This window comes from Arachis duranensis, chromosome 4 (genome assembly GCF_000817695.3).
Source record: "Arachis duranensis cultivar V14167 chromosome 4, aradu.V14167.gnm2.J7QH, whole genome shotgun sequence".
Classification (NCBI taxonomy): Eukaryota; Viridiplantae; Streptophyta; class Magnoliopsida; order Fabales; family Fabaceae; genus Arachis; species Arachis duranensis.
The window spans coordinates 64054203-64065642 of record NC_029775.3 but is presented as its reverse complement, the minus strand read 5'-3'; the positions used below and the strand labels follow the sequence as shown (position 1 = coordinate 64065642).

At 32.9% G+C, this 11440-nt stretch overlaps 1 long non-coding RNA gene across 1 annotated transcript; it reads left to right on the top strand.

Annotated features, from left to right (window-relative positions):
• Positions 1 to 273: 273 nt before the first annotated feature.
• LOC127746507 (uncharacterized) lies at positions 274 to 2113 on the top strand. The gene is made up of 2 exons (XR_008008164.1): positions 274 to 420; positions 1795 to 2113. It is a non-coding gene; the product is annotated as an uncharacterized LOC127746507 (long non-coding RNA).
• The last annotated feature ends 9327 nt before the right edge of the window (positions 2114 to 11440 follow it).

Here is an 11440-nt window from a genome sequence, read left to right as displayed (position 1 = left end):
GATAAAAGCTTCTTTAATTTGATTCATACAATTCAATAATTAAATGCCTGTCAGCAATCGTCTTATTCCAACTAACCAGTGCCTTCACGAACCTATAGCTAGCTTCACTCACTTAACATCTCTCCTCTATTTAAAGGCTTCAATTCATTTCAGTGTGCAATGCAACATCCACATATATATCTACGGAAAATAACACACATACACTGCATTCTACAAGGCAAGCAAAGGCCACATATATATAATAATTTATTAAGAAATAATAAAAGATAATTATTGAAGTAGTAGAAGCTTTTCCATTCAGTGATGTCTGGCCAGAGAAGCTCCACAACAGGTTTGAAGTTAACAGAGAATGAGATTAATGATCTTGTGTCAAGGTTGCAAGTACTTCTGCCACATCTGAACCAAAGAACCAACTCAAAGGTAGCGTATATATATGTATAATGTATTGTATCACTATTATTATTTGTTTGTTTGATTGTATAATATATAAAATTATTCATTTATCTCTTTTATAATATGATATTAAAATTCTTATGACTATAAAGTTTTGAATTCAATTCGATTCTTTCTATTCTCATTTTCCTAACTTCTTAAGTTCCGAAAAGATTGTTATATAAAAAATGTGTTAGATCAAATCACTCATATACTTCTATTTTACAATTTAAGATCTTTAATTAGAGTTTTAGAATGGAAAGTTTACGGTTACATTTCACGAGCATTGGTAACACCCATTCTTCCTACATGATTTGTAGTTGCATTACTTGCATTGTTTTCAGTAATGGATAAATGACAGCAGAGTATTGTTCAGTTGGTTTTAATTTTCTATAGAAATTATAATTTATATTTAGATATTTATGTGAAATTTCATATGTCAGCCTTTTATAAGGGAGGCATACATTATTACTTTTTGAGTCCCGATTTAATATCACATAAATACATAAAAGTTGGACTCCTGAAAGAGTGCGATAAAATTAAGCTAAAGGGGAAACAAAAAATGCTCCACTAAAATACATTTGTCAATTTTCATGTCATAGATTTTGGTCAATCATAATTATGTATCAGGGAAGTAAAATAATAAAAAAAAATTTTTTATTTACCCAAACGTGTTCCCCAACCCGATAAGTTAAGAACTAATCCGTCACGGATCTGAGTTTCATTTAAGGGTCTGCCGCTGGCTAATGAGTTACACTTGCTTAAGTGGACGAGAGAGTTGACCACTCGACCAACCCAAGTTGGTTATATAAAAAAAAAATATATATATTTGAATTCCAAACAAATGTCTACTACCTTAACAAGTGGAATAATCCACGTTTGAGTTTATCATATTTTTCTATTTTTCAATTATCCTTTTTTGGGTGTCTCACATACATAGAACATTCAAATAACATTACTCATATATGAAATAACCGCAAGATATATTTTGGAATGAACACTCAAATTAATCTTTTAGATTTGTTAGATTAAACACTTTGATCTTAAACAAATTTTTATTCTTTAAAAATTTTTGAGAATTATTTTTGTCAGATAAATTATTTTTTTTAAAGGAAAACTAATTTGACTTAGAATATATCTCCTAAGATCTAATTATCTTATAAAAATTATTAGTCTAACACATTAAAAATTTGATTGGAAAAAAAATCGCTTTAACTAGAATAATTTTCGAAATTTTATAAAGAATAAATATTTGTAGAAGTTTTATAGGTAATTCTAAACATCCTTAGGCGAAATTAATTAGCGTTATTCTGAAATTCCTACTCCCTTTTTAAGTGATGAAAAGTTTGCATTTCCATGCAGCATTCATTGTCAAAGATCTTGCAAGAAACTTGCAGTCACATTAGGAGGCTGCAGAAAGAAGTGGATGACCTTGGTGAAAGGCTAGCATTGCTAATGGATTCTATGGATATTAGTGATGTTGACAGAAGAGTTTTAGAAAACTTTTTGCAACAATAACAAATGAGTCCTTTTTCTACGTTCTAGGCCCCTATGACCTCCTTGCCTATTTCTATGTCTCCTCTTTCTTGTTCCCACCTATTTAGATTGTAATCTAATAGGGGCTCCAACTAGCTTGTACTAAAATAAGTTGTGTAATGATAAAGAATAAAACTTCTTAAAAGGAAGAGCAAATTCGCTAAAATAATTTTTTTGACAAATCTTGAATAAAATAAATTTAAGGTTTAATAATTCAGAAGTTATTTGTTATATTAGTTTATTATTTGTGCTTTGCATTTGAGTATAATAGTCACTATTAGAAAATTATTTATTATATAGACAGATATTTCTGATAAATTTTATCTTATGGAAATACAGACGGATTTTGTGAGAGATTTTTTGTCAAAAACAAATGAAAATGAATTAGCATAAATTACATACAGAAAAAATATTAATAATTCTGTTAAAAAAATTAAATTTTTTTTGTGGAAAATAATTACTGATAAAAATTTTGTCTGTATTTAAATGAACAAAATACTGTATTTTATTAAATTATTACAGATAGAAAATCTGTCTGTAATTTAAAATATTCCATCAGAAAATATTAACTTAAACATAATCTACCTCCGATCTCTCTCGAGCTCCATTCATAAATAAACACGGCTGCCAACCCATACCTTTTATGTGCTTCTTCCTCTCTCCATCGCACAGCTGCTTCTTCTCTCCGTCGCACGAGCTGCTTCCGCCGCCGCTGCTTACATCGCACAATCTCTCTCTGTCATCCCTTGCGTCGCACGAGTTTCCTCCGCCGTCGCTCTCTTCGCGTTTACTCCCATCGTCGGAGAGCTCTCTCCGCCACCACTCTTGTCGCATTTGCTCCTTTTGGCACCTCTTCCATCTAATCTCAACTCACTCTCTCAGTTCTTCTTGTAACCATCTTGAATTTCAGGTATATATATTTTGATTTTGTGATTCTGTTCTTCGTGATAAAGCTTAGGGCTCAATTTTTCTGCGCTGCGCCAGTTTTAGCTACGTTTATCATACTATGTTTTTGTGCTTCGTGAATATGTGGATTTATTCTGATTTTGATGATTTTTTTCTGCCATCGAAAGCTCTTTTGACCTAAAATTTATGGGTTTTAGGTAGTGTAACATTCCACATTTTTAAAAAATCTAATTATGAATAAATTGTAATTTTATTTTATTAAGTTAAACTTTATAATTTTAGAAATTAATTTATTAGAAATAATTAAATAGATTTGGAGATAATTTCATTTTAAATCAAATAAGATTCTTAAGTAATTTTAGTATAATTAAATATTTTGTATAATTTTAGTAATTGAAAAATAAAAAAAAATATATAATTTAATTTAAGTAACATCCTGAAAAAGTTATGATTTATTTTATTAATTTGATATCTTATTTTATAAATTAATTAATTAAGAGTAATTAAATTAATTTTATTAATATTTAGAGTTTAAGTTAATTTATATTCTTATGTATTTTTTATAATTGGTTATTTCATATGCTTTGGAAATAAAATTTAGTAATAGAAGTATTATATAACTTAATTTAAGAAATTTGTATTGTGATTAAATTACAGTTTATTTTATTAAATTGAACTCTTAGAGATTAACTCATTAAATATAATTAAAAGAATTTTTGTAAATACTTTAAATTTAAGTCAGTTAATATTTTTGTACAACTTTTATTATAATTAATTATTTCATATAATTAAAATTAAAGTTTTGGTGATGAAAAAAATAAAAATTCATATGATTTAATTTAGATAATTGATATTAGGATTTAAACCATATTTTATAAAATGTAATTAATATGTTTATTTTATAATTTAAATTTAAAATAATTATTTAAATTCATTGATATATTGATAAATAAAATTTTATGCATTTTAAAAAAATATTTATAGTATTATATTTAATTTCTGAATTATTATTTTATCTCAAATATTTTATAAAATTATTATATTACTCGTGTATATTTTATTTTAATGCTAAAATTTCTAATAAAAACCCTAATATCCCAAATTTTCCAATTTATACCCTAAATTAGTCACACACACATGCTCACAAAAGGGAAGCTCGAAAAGGGGGGGTGGGGGAATAAACAGAAAAGGGGGAAGAGGGACAGAGGAAGGAGACGCGGCGAAGAGAGGAGGAGAGGGCCGTTTCGGTCATCACTGAAGCCTCCAGCGCCGCCGTTGCTGCTGTAGACCTCGTCCCAGCCGCGAAGAAGAGGAGGAGGGGCGCTGTTTGCGCCTTTGCCGCTGCCCTGCGTTGTCACCGTCGAGAAGCAGAACGAGATAGAGAGAGACGCGAAGGAGAATGGCGGAGGCCACCACCGCTGCCATTGCCGTCGCTGGGATCGTCGGAAGCTGCCGTGACCACCACTGTACTCCACGCTGGAATCACTGATGGAGGTGTCTTTGCAGCCTTTATTTTGGTTTAGGTCCTGTGCTCCTTTAACTTGTTCCACTTCCACTTTTACTCTACTATTATCCTATTTCTGCTATCTTGTTTCCGTTCCATTCTTTGTTAGTTACCGAAACTGTGATTGTTGTTGTTGCTAAAGAGGGATGCCGGGGTTACTAATGGGGTTCCATACAACTCGCCATGTCTCCATTTATTTCTGCCTATTGCTCAGCCATCACTAAAGCCCTCTGCCACCACCGGGAGACAATATTAGAGCTATTGCTAATAGTTTTGGTCTGATCTTTTCTCCGATTCTAGTTCATTTACACGTTTTCCTGTCTTTGCCACGCTTGTTCTGATTCGATTTTTGTATATGTCCTTGTCTTGGGTTTCTTGAAACTGTTTCAGCCACTGTAATTGCAATTTATAATGACGTAGCTGCTATAAGAGGGGTCGGAGCTGTTGCTGTTTCCGTGGGAATTAATGCTATCACGTCGAAATCTCGCCTCCGGTTTCTTTTAATTGCGACATTGAGGGAGGGGGTTTAACTTAAATGATTTTAATTTAAGAATGCCTACAAAGTTTATTGAATAACTGCAAATAGATTTAATAGCTGCGAGTAATTGATTAATTATATGAATGTTGAATTGTGGCTGAAATTATGATTGGAATGATTGAGATTTTGATTGGGACTTTGGTTGAATTCGTTGATTTTTGTGAAATTGAATTATGAATTGTTTGATGAGAGATTATTGTGATTTCTGTACTTTGATGGATCAAATTGAAATTGTTGCTGTTGAGTTGGTTTACTATAACGGACTTAGTGATTAATTGAAATTGGGTTTAAGGAATAATTGGAAGACTGAATCTTGAAATACTGAACTAATTGCTGAAAATCTGATTTTTGAAATTAAAAGACAACTTTGGAAGTGAATCAGTTATTCGATAATGATCGAAATGATATGAGAGTAAAGGCTGAGTAAACTATAATAAAAGTTGTTATTGGAATTCAATTTTGAGAAGTTTGAATTAACAATAGAACTAGTTATGATTTTTTCAAAGTTAAAATGTAAAACTTGATTTTCTGCATTACTTTCAAACGAAGCTGGAAATTTTGAAAATCTATAACTAATTCTATGATGATCGGAATTGCGTGGGACCAAGTCTGGATTAAGCTTGAGATATAAGGAGCTGGACTGGTGAATTTGAGATTTTTTCATTAAGTTTATGATTTATGTGAATTTTTGAATTATGGATGTCAAATCTGGTTTTTCTGCAGAACGTTTAACACAGCAGCAACTTGTTTCCTCTATTGGAAATTCTTCAGTTTGAAATTTGAAATGGAACCAATTTTAAATGAAACTCTGGTCCTAATACTTTAATTTCATAAAAATTTAGAATTGTTAGAGTTGTGGTTTTAAAGATTTGGATTTTTAAAGTAAGATGTATTATGCAGTAAAAGTCAGGTTTTGTTTTCTAAGTCAGTAACTTTGAGACTTTATAATTTTTAATTCTGGAATGATATTGAGATGCAACCAATTGGAGGTGAAAGTTGAGTATGTTTAGTATATATGATTCAAATTTCAGGGTTTTTCATGTTTTAATAAGTGAGTTATGGGACTTGGAAGAGGTTGTGTTCAATGATTTGTAAAACAGAATTGTGCAGAAAATTACCTAACTTCCAAGCTACGTAACTCTTTCATTAAAAATGGTATGACCCTAGAACCAATTGAGAAAGAAATTTGGATAAGTTATGTTTAACCACATTAATTTGAAGGTGGTTGGATTTAATATTGGATTTTATATAAAATTTCGAATGTTGTATGCTGCTGCTGTCTTCTGGATTTAAAACACTGCAGAGTAGTCACGGTTTTGCTTATATTCCCGAAGCTAGAGTCAGCAAAAAATTATGATTTTTGCTTTAATAGAAAGCTTAATTCGAGACGGTCGCATGGATATAAAGTTTGCGTGATTCCGAATTCATTTGATATTTTAAAAACAAAATGGAAATCAGGCTGCTAAGTTGTGTTGGTAATTATTTTGGATATGGAATTTAAGAAATAGATTTCTATACTATTATCAAATGTTTTTGAGAATATATTGTTGTGGCAATTGCTGAAAGAGGCTGATGAAATATTGAGAAAGAAGGAACCCGTAAGGGTGGCTAAGTCCTATTTTCAAAGGAGATTATAACCAAATTTTTATAAAAGTATAAGGACTTAATCAAAATCAATATTTAAGGCTTATTTAATGATAATAACTTCAATGATTCTTTTAAGAAAAGATTATTTGGTATACGAGATTGTTGGCAAGGGCGTGGGTTTTATCCCGCTTGCGTATTTGCAATTATGAAAGAAAAAGGAAAGATCAAAGTACTTATTGTATGATTATCTGTTGCTTGACGCAACCCAAGAGATGTTTGTTTGTTGCTTGAGGCAACCCAAGAGATATTGTCTGCTTATTTGTTGCATAATGCAACCCAAGAGATAATATTTATTTATCTGTTGCTTAAAGCAACCCAAGAGCTTCTATAGGGAAACTACGATACCTACAGTAATTTTCCGTTCACAAGAGCTTCTATAGGGAAACTAGGATACCTACAGTAATTTTCCGTTTCCAAGAGTATATTTCTTGCGAGTAGAAAGCAGAGGCTGTCTCAATAGAGCTGCTAATAATTATATGCGCATTTATTTGAACGGAAAATCGTATTCGGGAAATCGTGAACTCGTGACCGGATAAATGTCGGGAATGCAGGTGCTAACCAACACATGAGCTCATGGCCTGCACTAGGACTAGACATTCATCATATGCATCTATGTGACATTGTTTGGGTGTGTATATTGTAATTGGTTTGCCTAAGTGAATAATTCTGTTAATTGCTAATTGCTATACTTGATATAATTGCTCTTGATTGTGTTTGAACCTCATTACTTGTGTTTGTAACTGATTGTCTGGATTGTGGTGAATTGTGTGTTGGTTGAATTGCTTGGGCCTAAGGCCGTGATTGGGTTGTGTTTGAGGTTTAGTAAGTATGAAAGATTAAGATGGTTCAGAATAGACTTAATGAATCTATGCTTGGAACAAATTAGTCATTCATACATTCTAGGAAAACTTTTAAAATTTATATAAAGAAAAATATGGATATAGGATTTTGAATAATTAACTAATGCTTTTAAAGAAGGTTAGTTTTCCTTTAGATGTCTCTGAATAAAATTAACTATTTGCGCTTTATTCTTTACTTTCATGGCATTCTCGACCTCTACTGAGAACATGTGGTTTGGTTCTCACCCCCAAATTTTCCACCCTTTCAGTGACACAGGTTTGAAGACGCAATATGAAGCTGCGAACGATTAGTAGGTTTTCTTATGGTTTTAATTGCTTTCATAGAATCCCCTCGCTGTTGTCCCTTGAGGTTTTATTTTAACAGAGGGGTAGGTGTTGTATTTGGGTTTATATGACTTCTTATGCATAAGAATTACTATTAATAATACTTATGTGATTGTTATTATTATTTGCAATGTTTATCCTTGATACATGTCTTTAATGCATAAAAACAAAATTTTATGGCATTTTCTTAAAATTGAAACGCGAAATCAATACAAAGGCTCAGTAAGATAAGTAGTTAATATTAGAAAATGTCACGTAACGTTCTTTCTAGTAGAAATGCCCTGACTTAAGCAAGGTATTTTGCTGGAAGGGATGTTACAGGTAGAACACTTAGTAGTAGGCCATTGCTTTCGACCAAAGGCTCTTTCACTTATTATCATTCTATGACTGTTAATTTTCTTAGTGGTTATGATTTGCTTGGACGAACAAAAAATCAGATTACGACAACAAAACAAGTTAATGCTGCACTTGTTGCATGCAACAGTTTGAAACTTGATGGCCTTATTATCAGTGGAGGTATACTTACTTTTTTTGGAACTTCATATGTTTCTTAACACGTTGAGCTTCAAAAGAGCTTGCTAACCATTGAGATGTATGATGTTTTAGGTGTTACATGAAACACGGATGCTGCACAACTTGCAGATACTTGATTACATTGATTCTCTTGCAATTGTAATCTTATCCTCCAAAGTTAATAGAAGTGGTTCTAGGTCTCACATGCCTAACGAGCTGCAAATCTTTGAAATTTTATTGGCATTTTGCATTAGGGTAATGAATCTAGGTAGTAGGCTGTTTTGTGTGTTTCATATGATACTAGTGTGTTAACTTTATGATATAATTGTTGATTGGCAGGGTTATTGAATATCAGGTCAAATCTGCAATACAGCATCTGATTGAGGAACCATTGTCTATTGATCACGTCGAGCGAGTGCTGGATAATATTTATAAGGTTTCTGAAGAACACCCCACTAGCAGATATGTTATCAGGAATGCTGGCATTGTGGTATTGATAGTGACTGTTCTTAGCAAGAACTCTCAAACTATTGGATCGCGTTTGAGAACCAAAGTTCTAATGACTTTACTTAGCATAGCCAAGGACGAAGAAAGCAGGGTTAGTTTTATTTATCTCATGCATAAAGCACTGGAGTGTATGGATTGGTTATAAATCAACATAAACTAATAATTTGATCATCAGAAGATTAAACTGCTAACAATTTATATTATATTTCTCATGCAGTATCTAAATGATCACTGCAGTGACAACTTGGTCTTTTAGGTGCCTAGATATTTATCTTTTTTTACTAACTGTGCTTAAAATTAAATTTGTTAAATTGGAATGTGGATGAATTTTGGAGCAGGTTTTGATGGCGTTAAGATAGAGATAGCCTCTTTGGTGGGAAGGATGACAATGACAAATAGTTGTAAAGAACAAATTGCACCTCGAAATCTCCTTTCTTCTTTGCTTCTTTCTCACTTCTTCTGTTTTCAGATTAAGCTAACTTACGTGTTGTTAGTAAATGCTGGAGCTATGACAATAAGGGCCTTTGAGGAGGAAGGTCGCTTTTTCAAGAAGAATCTTGATCTGATTGATGTCAATGCTAGTCCATTCTTCTATAGTTTCACTTCAAATGAATGGTTGATCCAACGGTTAGAAACAATCAGTGCTAATGTTCTATCTGCTGTAGCACTTTGCATGGTTGTGCTTCCACCTGAGACTTTCCTCGCCGGTGAGGAATAAAAAATATCATACATAACCTTAATTGTTCATAAAAATACCTTATTGCAAGTTTCTTAATTTAAATGTCCATTGTTGCAGGATTTATTGGCATGGCACTCTCTTATGGCCTTTCACTGAACAATTCCCTAGTATTTTCAATTCAATTTCAATGCACTTTAGCAAATTATATAGTATTTGTAGAGAGGATAAATCAATATATGTATATACCAAGTGAGGCCACAGAAGTTATAGAAGGAAATCACCCTCTGGTTAATTGACCAGTTGCAGGCAAAGTAGGAATTAGTAACTTGCAGGTAACTGAAACTTCATATTAAATTCAGAAGCATAATATTGAGAAAATTATTGGTTTATTCATTTCAAAACAGATAAGATACAGGGCTAATGGATCACTTGTACTCCATGGAATTACAGGCACATTTGAAGGACACAAGACTGGTATTGTTGGCAGGACAGGAAGTGGGAAGTCCAGTCTTATTAGTTCTTTATTTCGCCTTGTCGAGCTGGCCGGTGGAAGGATTGTAGTGGATGGCACAGACATATCCTCGATCGGCCTTCATGATTTGAGGTCGCATTTAGGTGTTATACTTGACAGAGCAATTGGTACATGTTTTGGGATTTTTGAATTTATTCTGATAGTGATCTTGGGATATTTTTTTACTATTTTGTTTATGTTTTCACCGGAGATCCCGTGCTCCTCTGGAAGAGCCCCTTCTTCCCACACAAGAATTCATTCGCCGCGTCGTCCAAAACAGCCACGAAAACGATCACAATTTCACCACGAATGCGTGGCTTTCCGCCTTCCATTTCCTTCATTCCCTGGACAGAGAGAGTGATTCTGTGACACCTTTGAACTCAATCAAGAAGCATCTCAATGTCGTGAGAGTGCCTCTGATCGTAGCTATTATGAAATCGTGAACTCCCAATGGTTTTGGAGACATGATGGTCACCCTCAAGGTGTTGCCTCTACTCTCGTAAACTCAACTCATGCTTTACCTACACATATCTGAGTCTCTAAATTTTGATTTTAGGACCCTACAAGAACAATTAGTGCCAGGGTTCACCATAAAGCCGCCTCCGACGGTGAATATGGGAAGGATATAACTGTTGGTTCAGTTGTAGTCCTCCAAAAGGTCAATTTCTTTGCTTGGCTCTCTGCATCCTACACATGTTGAGTTTGTTTCTGGTTCATGATTTGTATTGATCTTTTTTACTTTTTTTGCTTCCTTGCTTGCTTGAAAACCTTCCCCAATTCAGGTGGCTGTATTTGCTCCCACTCGCTCGACTTGTTATCTCAACATAACATTGCGTAACATACTCAAGGTTTGGGATCATCTATGTTTTGGTCTCAACTTTTTATCCTTTATTCTCTCTATGTAGAAACATGGGTTTTCCATTTCTCAGCATATACCAACCGTTGAGTTGAGCTAAATTGCTCTCATACATGTGTCATACAAGGGTAGAAAATTTCATGGATTGGGTTTACGGTATTAGGACTTGGGATTTGGACTTGTAAGAGCCTGTTTGGGAAGTAGCAGAAGCTACTTTTTCTGATTTTTGGATTATGAAAAAGTCATAATTTGTATTTGGCACCATTTTAAAAAAAGCTTTTAATTTTTCGAAAAGTTAATTTTTAGCTTTTTGAAGAAGTAGAAATATATGACTTCTCTCCTTCTCGATAAGTCATTCTACCACTTAAAAAAAATTAATTTCAAAACAAAAAAAATATACTTTCTTTCTTGACTCTGAAAAATACTGACCATTCACCACCACTTTCACGCAAGGTCTGCTAGAAGCACTGACCTTTCACCATCATTCTCACGCAATGTTCCAAACCTCACCATTTTCACGTAATGTTTTATCTGATGGAAGTATTGATCATCCACCACTATTTTCAGACAATTTTGTATTTGAACAACCTACTACATCATTTCTTCTAAGTATTTTTTTTATCATTT